The following is a 13,945-nucleotide window of genomic DNA, read 5'->3' on the forward strand; positions in this document are numbered from 1 at the left end:
GTTGCAGAGCACAGGCTCCGGACGCGCAGGCTCAGAGGCTATGGCTCACGGGCCCAGCCGCTCCGCGGCATGTGGGATCTTCCCGGACTAGGGCATGAACCAGTGTCCCCTGCATCGGTAGGCGGACTCTCAACCACTGTGCCACCAGGGAAGCCCTATTTTTTATTTTATTTTATTTATTTTTACTTTATATTGGAACATAGTTGATTAACAAAGTTGTGTTAGTTTCAAGTGTACAGCAAAGTGACTCAGTTATACATATACATGTATTGATTCTTTTTCAAATTTTTTTCCCATTTAGATTATTACAGAATACTGAGCAGAGTTCCAAGAAAATAGTTTGCTATCATTTAAAAACTGTCCTGATTCCCCTCCTTCCTTACTGGAGCACCCTGGAAAGATGAGGCTCCTGGCACTGGGGATGCCCAGCAAGTGGGAGCCTCCTGCCCAGAGAGGGCCTCACCAGACCTCCCAGACTCCTGGAGAGACTCAGCTCCCCACCGCTGGTCCTCTGCTGGCTCCTCAGTGAATGTGGTTATTGGCGGGGTGGGGTGAGCTGCCACATAGCTTTCATTCAGCTTCCAGGCACTTCCCAGGTTTACCTGAGCCAAAAGTAAAATAAGGCTTCCATAGTCCAAGTTGTGCAATCTCTGTCCCCTGAGATGCCCAAGTCCTTTAGACTGACAATCCTGCCCCTACCCCCCGCATCTGCACACATTTGTCCAGCCCCCCTCCCAAACACACAACCTCTCACTCTGACCCTCTGCAGAGTTTGACCGTCTCTCACAAGGTCATTCATTCATTCATTCACTCATTTACCAAACGTTTATTGAAGGTTCATTATACGGCATACACTGTTCTAAGTCTCCGGGATAAAGGGGCTGACATTGTAATGGGGAAAGATAGATAAGTAAACAGAGAACAGAAGGAGACATGCGGAGGGGGTCTGGGAGAAACATCCAAACCTGTCTTGCTTTCATGGTCTCACTCTCTTGCAAACAATCTATCACCAGTTACATTTGCAATCTCTCTCAAAGACTTTCAAACACACACACACACACACACACACACACACCACACTCCTAACAGAGGCCCAGCAGCCTGCCATCCTGTGATCCTGTCTTTAACTGTCTCTGCCTCAGTTTCTTTATCCAGAAAATTGGGCTCACCCCTACTTCCTCTTTTTTTAAATTAATTAATTTATTTTTGGCTGTGTTGGGTCTTTGTTGCTGTGCACGGGCTTTCTCTAGTTGTGACAAGTGGGGGCTACTCTTTGTTGCAGTGTGCGGGCTTCTCATTGTGGTGGCTTCACTTCTTGTGGAGCATGGGCTCTAGGTGCACAGGCTTCAGTAGTTGTGCCTTGTGGGCTCTAGAGCGCAGGCTCAATAGTTGTGGCACACGGGCTTACTTGCTCTGCAGCATGTGGGATCTTCCCGGACCAAGGCTCGAACCGTGTCCCCTGCATTGGCAGGAGGATTCTTAACCACTGCGCCACTAGGGAAGTCCCCCTACTTCTTTTTCCTCAGGGGTTTTGGAGGAAATGAATGAATTAAGAGAATGGGTTTCACCAGAACAGGAAGTAAGGAAGAAGTCCTCACCTTGGCTGAGTTCCCACTGTATGCCAGGAAACAGGCTAGGCTAGGTGTTATCCATTCATTGTATCTTTGATCCTTCCCTCAAGCCAAATGGGAGTAGGAATCCTTAGCTCCCTTTTGCTGGTGAGAAAACAGAAGCTCAGGCAGATGGAATGACTTGCCCTAAGTCACATAGCAAGTGAACAATGGAAGTGAGACTTGAATCCTACTCTTTTGGGAACAAAAAGGGGAGGGAGAGCTCAGGGTGACTCTCTGCAGAGCTGGGCTGGTTGGTGCTAACACATCAGCCCACTTTCTGTCCCCATCCTTAACTGTGGCCCAGAAAGGTGGAGATTCACCTGAAGGTGAGTGTGTTTGTGGGTGATAGGTCTGGGTGTTGCTCCCTCTGCCCATTTGGCCAAGTATTGATGGGGCACTTATGAAGTACCAGGCACAAGGCAGGGGTTGGCAGGCTCTGGAATCCTGGATTGCAAGGCTGGGCCAGGAGGGACTCCTGAGGCCAGGCCCCACCCCCCACCTGCCTAGGAGCAGAGTCGTGGGGAGGGGGTAGACACTGCCTGGTGCCGACCTTGTTGTTCTTGGATGGCAGCCGGGCCCAGTGAACACTGGGGCTCTTGTGCAGAAGGGCTGCCCTGAGCCCCTGACCAGGCCCCACTCCAGCACAGGCCTGGCCCCAGCCTCTGACCCAGTCCTGCGCTTTCTGCTTCTTTCCTTCATTTCTTTCTTTTAAAACAAATTTTATTTTGAGGACGTTTTAAAATACAGAAAAAGCACACAGGGTAATAGCATACAGTTGCTACTCAGAATTGACAATTATTATTACTTTGCCATTTTTTCCAACCCTTTTCTCTTCTGGTTTCTCCCACAGGCTCTGGGGAGGTCTGGCGTGGCTTGCAAAATGGAGGTGACGCTGAGAGAAACTGAGTGGTGAACGGCTGGGTGTTAGAGCCAGACAGATGAGGGTTTGAATGCTGAAACCTTTGTGACCTTGGATAAGTCACTTAACATTAAGCCTCAGTTTCATTTTCCATAAAATGGGAGTAACAGCTCTTCTGTGAGGACTCAGTGTGATAAGGATGTGTCTAAACTGTCATGCACACAGCCCGTATTCAGGAAAGAGTAGCCGATACTAATACTAGCAGCTATGGGCCTAGATAGGACCCGCTCCAAGGTATGGGAAATACACTCCTGTGACCAAAAGGGAGGGACTGTGAAGGTGACCTCTCCTCCAGCCCTCATATCTCCTCATTCCCCACCCAGTGGGAGAATCTACATCCAATTTCTACTCTGGAGACAGCAAAGCCAGGAATTGCAGGCTGCCCAGGCCCTTGGTGGTGGAAGCAGGGAGCCTGCCCTTGATGTTGGCAGTCTGGGAGTGCTCTCAGGAAGGCCCCCTTGGACCAAGTGCGATGGAGGGGAATGGGCTACGAGGGATCTGAGGCTCTCTCTGGGCTAGTCCTGCTACTTCCCCGAATCTCAGCAGCACCCCTGGTCCCTCATTCCTGGTCTCAGATACTGTGAGCCTGTGTCCTGGCTTATTAGGACATGGAGTGTCTGGGAGTTTTCATGGTTTGCCAGACTCAGGTCTTTATAGACTTGGGTGTACACCCTCTAGGTCTTGGAATGAACATTTGTTTGGAGAAAAGAGGAGGCCAGGATAGCTGGAAAGTGGCAGAGTCTGGGCAGGAAGGGTTAGAGGGTTGGTGGTCTGAAGGGAATTAGGAAACAAGTCCCAGAGGGACCCTCACTCTTTCCTACCTTGCCTGATTACCACCTAGACCATGTAGGATTTTGTTTCGACACAAATAATAGAAAACCTAAATGACAAGGGCTTAAACAAAATGAGGGTTTATTCATCCCCCACTTAGCCCCAAGTCTGGAGGTGGGTGAAGGTGGTTCTGAAGTCATTAGGATTTTGGTCTCTTCAATTCTCTAGACTTTTCCCTCATGGTTGCAAAATGGTACCTTCAACTCCTTCCATCACATTTGTATTCAGGCAGGAGGAAGGAAGAAGACCCAAAGAGTTGAATCTGCACCAAGAAACTTCCGATGTTATCTCTTTGACCAGACAGTGACACATGGCCATGGCTAGCTGCAAAGGAGGCTGGGAAGTACATACATTCATTCTGGTGGACACATTGTTTCCCCTAACAAAACCTGGGTCTATTTTATTTTTTTAATATTTTTTTAAAATTTTATTTTATTTAGTTTTTGCTGCATTGGGATCTTCATTGCCCCCACGCTGGCGAGTGGGGGCTACTCTTTGTTGCGGTATGCGGACTTCTCATTGTGGTGGCTTCTCTTGTTGCGGAGCACAGGCTCTAGGTGCACCGGCTTCAGTCGTTGTGGCACGTGGGCTCAGTAGTTGTGGCGCATGGGCTTAGTTACTTCGTGGCATGTGCGATCTTCCCGGACCAGGGCTCGAACCTGTGTCCCCTGCATTGGCAGGCGATTCTTAACCACTGCACACCAGTGAAGCCCCCAAAACCTGGGTCTATTAAAAAGGAGTGCTTGAGCATTGGGCAAGCACATAATAGCCTCTGTATCACCAATTTCCTCATCAGCCCCACAATGACTTATTTAAAACACAGACCTAACCAAGTCACTCCTCAGCTTCAACTACTCTCTCCCCAACACCCACTGGCATCCCCAGCTCCTCAGCCTGGCACTCAGGACCCTTCAAAACTGGTGTCTACTGCTCTCTCCTGTCCCATCTCCCCTCTCTGTTTTCCAGCTGCACTGAGCTCCAGGCAAGCCCTCTTGAACAGGTCCGATTTTTCACACCTTGGTGCCTTTGCACTTGCTGTTCTTGTTGCTGGGATTGTCCTTCCTGAGTCCTTCTTGTCCCTCCTTCCCTCCCTCCAGCTATCCCACCAGATGCCTGCCATTCAGCTTTCTGAACTCCTCTCAAGCATTCCTTCTTCTCTGAGACATTTCCTGACCATGCTGATCTGGACATTTAAACCCTTTTCTTCTCTTTGGAAACAGCCTCTTAATTTTCTTCGGGGTCCTGGCCCTCTCTTACTCTGAATTCATGAGATGTTTGGGTAGAGCCAACACTTCTTGCTGGCTCCTGTGATGGGCATGTGCCCCTGGACCTGGACAATGAGAATATTCCATCCCAGCCTATTGTGACTGGGTTGGGGTGAGCATGCATGCGACTCAAACAGGGCCAGTAAGAGCCAATCTGGGCCTTTTATTGGAAGTAATGGGAAACTAACACTCTCAGAGGTTACTGAAGTATGGATATGGAAGCCTAGAGCTGTTTGAGTAAGCCTGGCTGTGAGTGAAGCCAACAGAGGAAACAAGAGGGCCAAAAGATGAAGTATGCCTGGATCCAGCCATGCCTGAAGCCATTACCTCTTTGAGCATTTCATTTATGTGAGCCAAATACTTTTTTCTTAAGTTAATTTGACTTTTAAAAAAATTTTATTTACTTTTATTTATTTATTTTTGGCTGCGTTGGGTCTTCGTTACTGTACACAGGCTTTCTCTAGTTGTGGCGAGCAGGGGCCACTCCTTGTTGTGGTGCATGTGGTTCTCATTGTGGTGGCTTCTCTTGTTGCAGAGCATGGGCTCTAGGCATGTGGGCTTCAGTAGTTGAGGCACGTGGACTCAGTAGTTGGGGCGCATGGGCTTTGTTGCTCCGCCGCATGCAGGAGCTTCCCGGACCAGGGATCAAACACGTGTCCCCTGCACTGGCAGGTGATTCTTAACCACTGCGCCACCAGTCCCTAATTTGTCCCTAATTTGACTTCTTTTTCCTCAAAACTCTTTATAAATAAGAGGTTCCTAATAAATATCCTCCTCAGTAGAAATTTCTTCTCTCCCTTTTGTGTCTCCACCATCCTCTGTTGGCTCTTAGGCCATACTACTCATCTGTTTACATGTCAGCAAATTCATGTCACTGCTCCAATTTGTTTAAAACCTTTCAATGGTTTCCCATTACTTTTAGAATGAAGACCTGTATTAATTATCTGTGACTGCATAACAAATTAACCCCAAACTTAATGGCTTAAAATAACAAACATTTGGCTGACTGTTGGCAGGAGCCCTTCACTTCTCTCCATGTGAGCCTTTCCACAGGGCTGCTTGAGTGTCCTCAGGACATGTCAGCTGTTTTTCTTCAGAGCTGATGATCCAAGAAAGACTGACTGATGTCTTTTATGATTTACTCTCAGAGTCATACTCCGTCATTCCTACGTTATTCTAATTGTCAGAAGTTAGTCACTAATTATAGCCCACTTGGGGTGGGGGAGAGGAAATTGAACTTGACTTCCTGAAGAGAGGACTATTTTAAAAAAAGCATGGACATATTTTAGAACCACCATAAGATCAGATCTTACTCTGGTGTTTGTCATCTGAACCCTTTTCTAAGGTTTGGGCAATACCCCCATTTTCTGTGGCAGAGTTCACCTCTTAGAACAGGAGCAGAAATTGCTAGCTATTCCCCCAGTTTCTCTTCCAGCTAAGGCCCACGTTCTGCCAATTTGCGCCATCCGCTCCAGAGAGCCAGTGATACCCACAAGTGGGGCTTGGGAGCCCCAGGAGGAATGTTCTCTGGTGGGGGCTGTGGTGACAAGACTGAGCTCCTGGGCACAGGGCAGTGAAATCTTGTCCCATGTCTGAGCTAGCTGGACTAGGGACACAGGCAGCAGTGTCCAGTGCTTAGTACTGGTGGGGACAACGTTGTCCTCTCTGTACCTGTTCTGTGATGTGATACGGGCAGGATGCTGTTTATATAGCCCGAGCCCAGTTCTTTAGTGCTCTTGGTTGTTCCTTGAACTTAAACTAGCTAGAGTTTATTTTTGCTGCTTTCTGCTGAAAATCTGGATACATCCTCAGGGACGTGGCTCCTGCTAGTCTCTCCCCTCACCTGGTGACACACTCTCCCTCCTTCAAGGTGACAAGCGTCTTCTTGCCTCAGTGCCTTGGCCCATGCTGTTCCCTCTGCCTGGAACATCATGTACCCCTCCCCGGCACCTCTCCCCTGTCACCCACAGCCTAATTCCTATTCAAACCTTCCAGTCTCAGCGTGAATGTCACTTCCTCAGGGAGATCTCCCTTGCCCCACCCCCAGTCCAGGCTCAGTCCCCCTATTATATGCTCTGGCTGTATGGGCATTTTCCTTCCCAGCATTTTACCACAATTGTAATGAGTCACTTGTACCCATTAGGTCCTCTAGGACAGGGATTGTGTCTCATTCCAGGATCCTGGCCTATAGCAGGCACTGAGGAAAAATAAATTCCCTTTCCCATACGCTCCAGAGACCTCTCTCCTACCCTAACAGCCCTCTGCCAGGAACTGCTCAGCTCCTATCCAACTTCCTGGCCCTCAGGTGCAAGTTACAGATATCCCAACTCTAATGGGCTTAAGCAAAATAGTGAATTGATTGGCTTTTGCATTTTAAAGTCCAGGGGTGGACAGTCTTCAGGAACAGCTAGATCATGACTCATTCTCTCTTCTCTTTTCTTCCTGAGGGCTCCTTTCTCCAGCAGATGCTCCCCAAGAGGTGACAAAGAAGGTTACCAACAGCTCTGGGCTCAAGACCCTCCTATTTGGCAACTCTTTCCCAAAGCTTCTAGCAGAAGCCAGGAGGGTAGAGGTCATCCCCACCCAGACCACAGGAGCTGAGGGTGAGGCTCCTCCAGGAAAATCCTATTATAGGAAGACAGATAAATAGATAGAGGAGGGCAAAACAAGGTATGGATACTTGGTGATTCTGTGATCCTTTCCATCCCAAAACTTAGTGATTTAAAACATTATTATTCCTCATGAGTCTGTGGATTAGCTGGACTCAGCCTGGCAGTTCTGCTGGTACCTCCTGAGATCGCCTATGCTGGTGACTCCACTTAGACTGGACAGTCTAAGATGGTCTCCTTCATATATGTGGAACAGACTGCTGGCTTCTCTCTCCACGTGGTCTCTCACTTCCATGCAGTCTAGCCCAGAATTCTTTGCACGGTGGCAGGAGTGGAAGCTGCAAGGCCGAAGTCCTAGCCTTGAAAGTTGCACAATGTCACATTACTGCATTCTCTGAGCAAAGCAAGTCTCGAGGCCAGCTTAGATTCAAGGGGTTGGGAAATGGACTCCCCTGTTGATGCCTAGAGTGACAAAGTCACATTGCAAAAGGGCACAGACCCAGGGAGGCAAAGAATCATGAGAGACCATTATGGAAACAATCTACTATACCCCGTAACTTCTGTGTCCTTTCACTTTCTTCCCACCCAGCAGCCTGGTTCCTTTGACCCTGATAATCACTAGAGACTCAGCTCCTTCAAGAAGTCTTTGTGTAGGGACTTGCCTGGTGTCCAGTAGCTAAGTCTCTGTGCTCCCAGTGCAGGGGGCCCAGGTTCGATCCCTGGTCAGGGAACTGGATACCACATGCCACAAGCAAGACCCAGCACAGCCAAAAAATATATATATATATATTTGTGGAAAATTCCAGCAATGGTCCACACCAACCCATATCCACTTTTATTCACTTATCCATTAATTTACTCAATCACCAAGCAGTTATTAAGATAATCACAGTCCTATGCTGAGCACCAGGGACCCAGGGTAATGCATAAGACCCAGTTCCTGACCTCAGAGGGTTTCTGGTTTAAAAGAGGAGACAGGGAATTAAACAGATCATAACACAGAATATTAAAAGTAATGCTAGAGGGGGCACAGGGCATCTGGGAGCACAGAAGGGCAGCCAACTCAGCCTTGGGGTGAGTTGAAAAAGCTTCTCAGGATGAGTAGAAATCTCTAGGTTGATAAGGGGAGCTGGAGCGTGTATTAGGCAGAACTCTTGGTTGTAATGATAGAAAGTCAATTTAAACTGACTGACCCATAACTAAAAAGTCCCAAGAGTATTAGCTTCAGGCATGGTTGGATCCAGGTGCTCATTAAAAATCAGTCTCTTCTCATCTCTCAGCTCTGTTTTCCTCTGTGCTGACTTAATTATCAGGCAGACTATCCTTATGTGTTGGCAAAGATGGCTACTAACAGCTCCAGACTTATGATTCTGATTGCCCAGGTCTGGGCCACAGGTTCATCCCTGCAAACAGGGAGTAGTTTTAGTCTCTCAGAACCACAGGGTCTAAGAATGGAGCAGAGATATTACTCAAGTGAAAAGAGTAAAAGAAATGCTGATAAACTGGCTAGACATCAGGTGTACTCCCGGGCAGGTGACTAAATTACAGTCCTCAGAGGTATCTTCCAGAGGGACACCTGGTAAGTTATGCTAAGACTTGGGAGCATGGGGGGTCATTATCTCGCCATGCCATGTCTTAGTTGTGTAAGCTTTGCAAGACTTTGCCTCTGAGTTTCTCCTGTTAAATTGAACCTTTCCAAGTAGTCTTGAGAGCTAAATGAAATATCAAATACAGGGGCTCAGGAAAAGTCATCCTATGCTCTTTGGCATTAATTCAAACAGCAGGTCCTGGGGCTTCCCTGATGGTGCAGTGGTTAAGAATGCGCCTGCCAATGCAGGGGACACAGGTTTGAGCCCTAGCACGGGAAGATCCCACATGCCGTGGAGCAACTAAGCCCGTGTGCCACAACTACTGAGCCTAAGCTCTAGAGCCCGCAAGCCACAACTACTAAGCCCACGTGCCACAACTACTGAAGCCTGCATGCCTAGAGCCCGTGCACCACAACAAAAGAAGCCACGACGGTGAGAAGCCCACGCACCACAACGAAGAGTAGCCCCCGCTCTCTGCAACTAGAGAAAGCCCGCGCGCAGCAACAAAGACTCAATGCAGCCAAAATAAAACAAACAAACAAACCGTAGGGTCCTGAGGCTGGTTTACTTTGTCCCACCAAAAAAAGGAGCTTTCTCCACCTAGTGGCTGGTGGGGTCATTGCACTATAGAGTTGACCCATTTACAGAACCATAAGGTTTCTTCAGGGTTTTGAAGCTCCTGGATGGACGAAGCGGCATTAATGGAGGACAACGAGACTGGGAGTGCCAGAGCAGGGCCGTGTCTGCCCTCTCTGTAATATGGGCTTGGCACAGGGCAGAGTAGGTGAGGTTGTTAGGTGGACAGATGGTGAGAGGGAGAAATTTTTTTCCTATTCTTTTGACACTATTGACTGCCCATCAGAAGGCCTGGTTAGGGGTTGGAGCAGCTCATTTGACAGGGGCTGCTATGAGGGAAGGTCTTTCTTCTTTACCATCTCTGGGAAGAACCCCTGCCCATCACCACCTCTTTAGGACTTTGGCTGAGAACTGTGATTTCTTCCAATTTTTAGTTCACAAGAAAATACCTAGGCCTCAGGTCACATGAAGCTGGTGACAGGGCTCAGACCAATGCCCAGGGATCCAGAATCCCAGACCAGTGTCCTCCATGACATTCCTCCTGGCAGCTATATGGGTACATACACATTGAGGGGCAGTTGCTTGCCAACACTTGCTGTGCATCCAGCTCTGAGCTAAGAGCTTTACTTGCACGATTCCATTTCATCTTCTCCTCAGGTGTCATTGGCTGCAGCACCTGGGGTGCCTGAGATAAGTTGAAGTTCCGTATCAGTGGAAGATGACTTCTTGCTGGAGCCCAGGGAAGAACTGCCTTTGGTCAACATGTTGCCTTTTTTCCTCCCTCAATCAGACTGAATTAGGTTCTGGCATTTCATAAATCACTGAGTCTTAATACAGGGGGCTGAGCCAGATGACATCTGCCTATAGACTTACCTTCCCAGGCCAATGACAGAAACAGTAGTCATCATTTACATAGCATCTCTCATGTGTCACTGTAATTGTTTCATATGTACCTATTCTTTTAATTCTCTCAGTAACCCTATAAGGTAGGTAAGTACTAATGTTTTACCCTGAGGCACAGATCAACTAACGAAGATCACACAGCCCAGCAGTGGCAGAGCTGGGGTCTGAACCTTGGCTGCCCCATTCCAGAGCCTGAGTTCTTTGCCACTGCACTGGGCTGCCTCTCCAGGGCTGATGCCTTTCCCTCTGTGAGAACTCCCTTGGACACAGAACCATGGGCAGGAGCTTCCTCTGATGTTTACCTTCTGGATTGTGTATTGTGGGTCTTGGGCCACACTGGAGAACATTCCAGCCTACAGAAATTCAAACCTGATCTCAGCGATGCTCAGAGTAAGAGGAGCCCTGATATGAAGACAAGACCCTTGGATTCAAATTCCTGGGTGCCACCAGAATGGTCAAAATTAGAAAGATCAACAATACCGAGAGCTGACAAGGATGTGGAGCACAAACTCTCCTACATTGCAGGTGGAAATGTAAGTTGGTAGAACCACTTCGGAAAAGTATTCAGCATTATCTACTTCAGCTAAACACATACCTACCCTATGATGCAGCAATTTGCACATGCACACCAAATGACGCATACAAAATTTTTTACTTTATTTATAATAGTTCAAAACTAGAAACAACCTAATTGTCCATTAACAGTAGAGTGGATAAATTGTGGTATATTCATATAATGGCACACTATACAGCATGAAAGAAATGAACTTTTTAATTTCTTTTTTTTGGCTGCGCTGGGTCTTCATTGCTGCGCGTGGGCTTTCTCTAGTTGCGGCGAGCGGGGGCTACTCTTCATTGTGCTGTGCGGGCTTCTCATTGTGGTGGCTTCTCTTGTTGCGGAGCACGGGCTCTAGGCACGTGGGCTTCCGTAGTTGTGGCATGTGGCTCAGTAGCTGTGGCTCACGGGCTCTAGAGCGCAGGCTCAGTAGTTGGGGCACACGGCCTTAGTTGCTCCACGGCATGTGGGATCTTCCCAGACCAGGGATCAAACCCGTGTCCCTTCATTGGCAGACAGATTCTTAACCACTGTGCCACCAGGGAAGTCCCTGAAATGAACTTTAAAAAAAAAAACGAACTTCTGATACACACAACATGGATGAATCTCACAGACATAATATTGAGCAAAAGTGGATGTATGTATGAGTCCCTTTTTATAAAATTCAAGAGCAAGCAAAACTAATCTATGGTGATAGAGGTCAAGACAGTGTTTATTTCTGTGGGATACTGACTAGGAAGGGAAACAAGGCAACCTTTTGTGGAACTGACAATGTTTTATATCTTGATCTGGAGGGCGACTGCCCAGGTGTATACACTATACTCATCAAACTGTACTCGAAAAATTGCCTCACATTACTGAATGTATGCTGTATCTCAAAAAATTAAAGAAATGGTCAAGATAATCACTGAGTACGGCAGACAACAGTTATTTTTTCCCACCCACACCCACTCTTCTCCCCTAGTACAGAAGGAGCTCCACACTTTCTTCTTTTAGGGATGCACATCTCTCCCTCTTTCAGTCAATGTGTTTTAGGTGGAGGATACTCCTTCCCAGGCCCCAAATCAGAGCACCATTTCCCCTAGCTGCAGCGATTGGTTTAGGGATGGGAACAGATCCAAACCAGCTAATGAGTCAATTCCAGAATTTTTTGTTGGAACCAAGAGAAAGATGTTCTTTCCACTGCGGTTACCAATCTATCAGGATATAAACCGGAAGCTGCCAGTGGCCATCTCCACCTTCTGGAGAAAGTCTGCCCAGGAAAGAGGCCACACAGGAAAGCAGAGTGAGATTAAATTCCTCCTGATGATGGTGTCAGAACCTGAATCTAAGCCGTCCCTGTACAAGGATTTTTCATTAGGTGAATCAGTAAATTTCCTTTTTTAGGTAACTGCTTTAAGTTTTTTTTTTTAATTAAAAAATTGTTTTGGCTGCGTTGGGTCTTCATTGCTATGCGCGGGCTTTCTCTAGTTGCGGCGAGTGGGGGCTACTTGGTGTGGGACATTCTAATTCTGAAGATGATTTTGTCTGTGCTTTAAATTTTTCATCTCTTTTTCTTATTTTTCATGCAGTCTCTTAAGCCTTCCCTTTCTCTGTTCTGTGTACTCACAGACTTGCAGCAGCAGTGGGAGCTCTGTTAGAATTTGTTGTTTATTTCTCTGCTCACTGGTCATTTGAAGTTTGTGGTGTTTTGTCTCCTAATAATGCTGAAGACATTGGTCATAGATGGTGTTATTTCTGGTCCTTGTTGGTCTTGTGGTTTTTTCTGGGATGATATGCGGAGAGATTCAGATTTAGGTGATTACCATTATCTTCTAGACCATTCATTTTCAGCCATTCTGGATCACTTTATTATAACACAGTCTCTTATATATAGCTTTGAGTTGAATTTTATTAGATTCTGTTATATTCACTATATTTCTTCTTCTATATTCTTTGAGTTTTGGTGCTCTGCTTTTGGCCTATTTTTTGGTATATGTTTTTTGTTTTAGAGTTTATCTTTTTTTTCTTTTATTTATTTTTGGCTGTGTTGGGTCTTTGTTGCTGCACGTGGGCTTTCTCTAGTTGCAGCGAGTGGGGGCTACTCTTCGTTGCGGTGCACGGGCTTCTCATTGCAGTGGCTTCTCTTGTTGTGGAGCAAGGGTTCTAGGCATGTGGGCTTCAGTAGTTGTGGTGCGCGGGCTCAGTAGTTGTGGCTCCTGGGCTCTAGAGCGCAGGCTCAGTAGTTGCGGTGCACGGGCTTAGCTGCTCTGCAGCATGTGGGATGTTCCTGGACCAGGGCTCGAACCAGTGTCCCTTGCATTGACAGGCAGATTCTTAACCACTGCGCCACCAGGATAGTCCTAAGTTTCTTACAGTTATAACTAGAGTCTAATATACCAGGAATCTTGGGTAAAATAATGAGAGGTGTGTGTGGGGCTTGGAATATAGAATAACCATTGAGCCCTGTCCAATCTGTTTTGTGGGTTCTGCTGCTGCCCCTGCCGAGTGGCTACTTGCTCTGTGAGACCATGGCCATGCCAGATGAGTGAGGCAGGCCCAGGGGTCATGTGGGAAGTACTCTGTCCTTGTCTGTAAAGGGCTCTTGACTAGGAATCTAGAGAACCAGATTCCACTATGCTGTTGCTTCTTAGCAGCAAGACCTTGGGCAAATCAGTATACCTCTTTGAGCTTTGTTCCTTTCCTATAAAATGGAATGTCATCACCTAGCTCAAAATGCTGTTATACAGATCAAATGCTAGTTTCCCAACTTCTTCAGTTTTTTCATACCCTTGGCTAAGTTAGTGCCTGCATCTTATGCATTCCCACAGCACCCTGTATAACCCTCTAATTATTGCCATAATCATCTTTAACAGTGTATCAGCTCCCCAAGGGCAAGAGAGTGTTCATTCCTGCATCCCCAGGCCAACAGGGCTGGGCACACAGCTGGCAGAGACTCCTGAATCCAGACTAAGAGGTCCTGGGACTTCCCTGGCTGTCCAGTGGTTACGACTACGCCCTTCCAGTGCGGGGGGTGCAGGTTCGATCCCTGTCGGGGAACTAAGATCCCACATGCCATGGGAAGCATGGCCAAAAAAAAAAAAA

Source organism: Phocoena sinus, chromosome 3 (genome assembly GCF_008692025.1).
Source record: "Phocoena sinus isolate mPhoSin1 chromosome 3, mPhoSin1.pri, whole genome shotgun sequence".
NCBI classification, from domain to species: Eukaryota; Metazoa; Chordata; class Mammalia; order Artiodactyla; family Phocoenidae; genus Phocoena; species Phocoena sinus.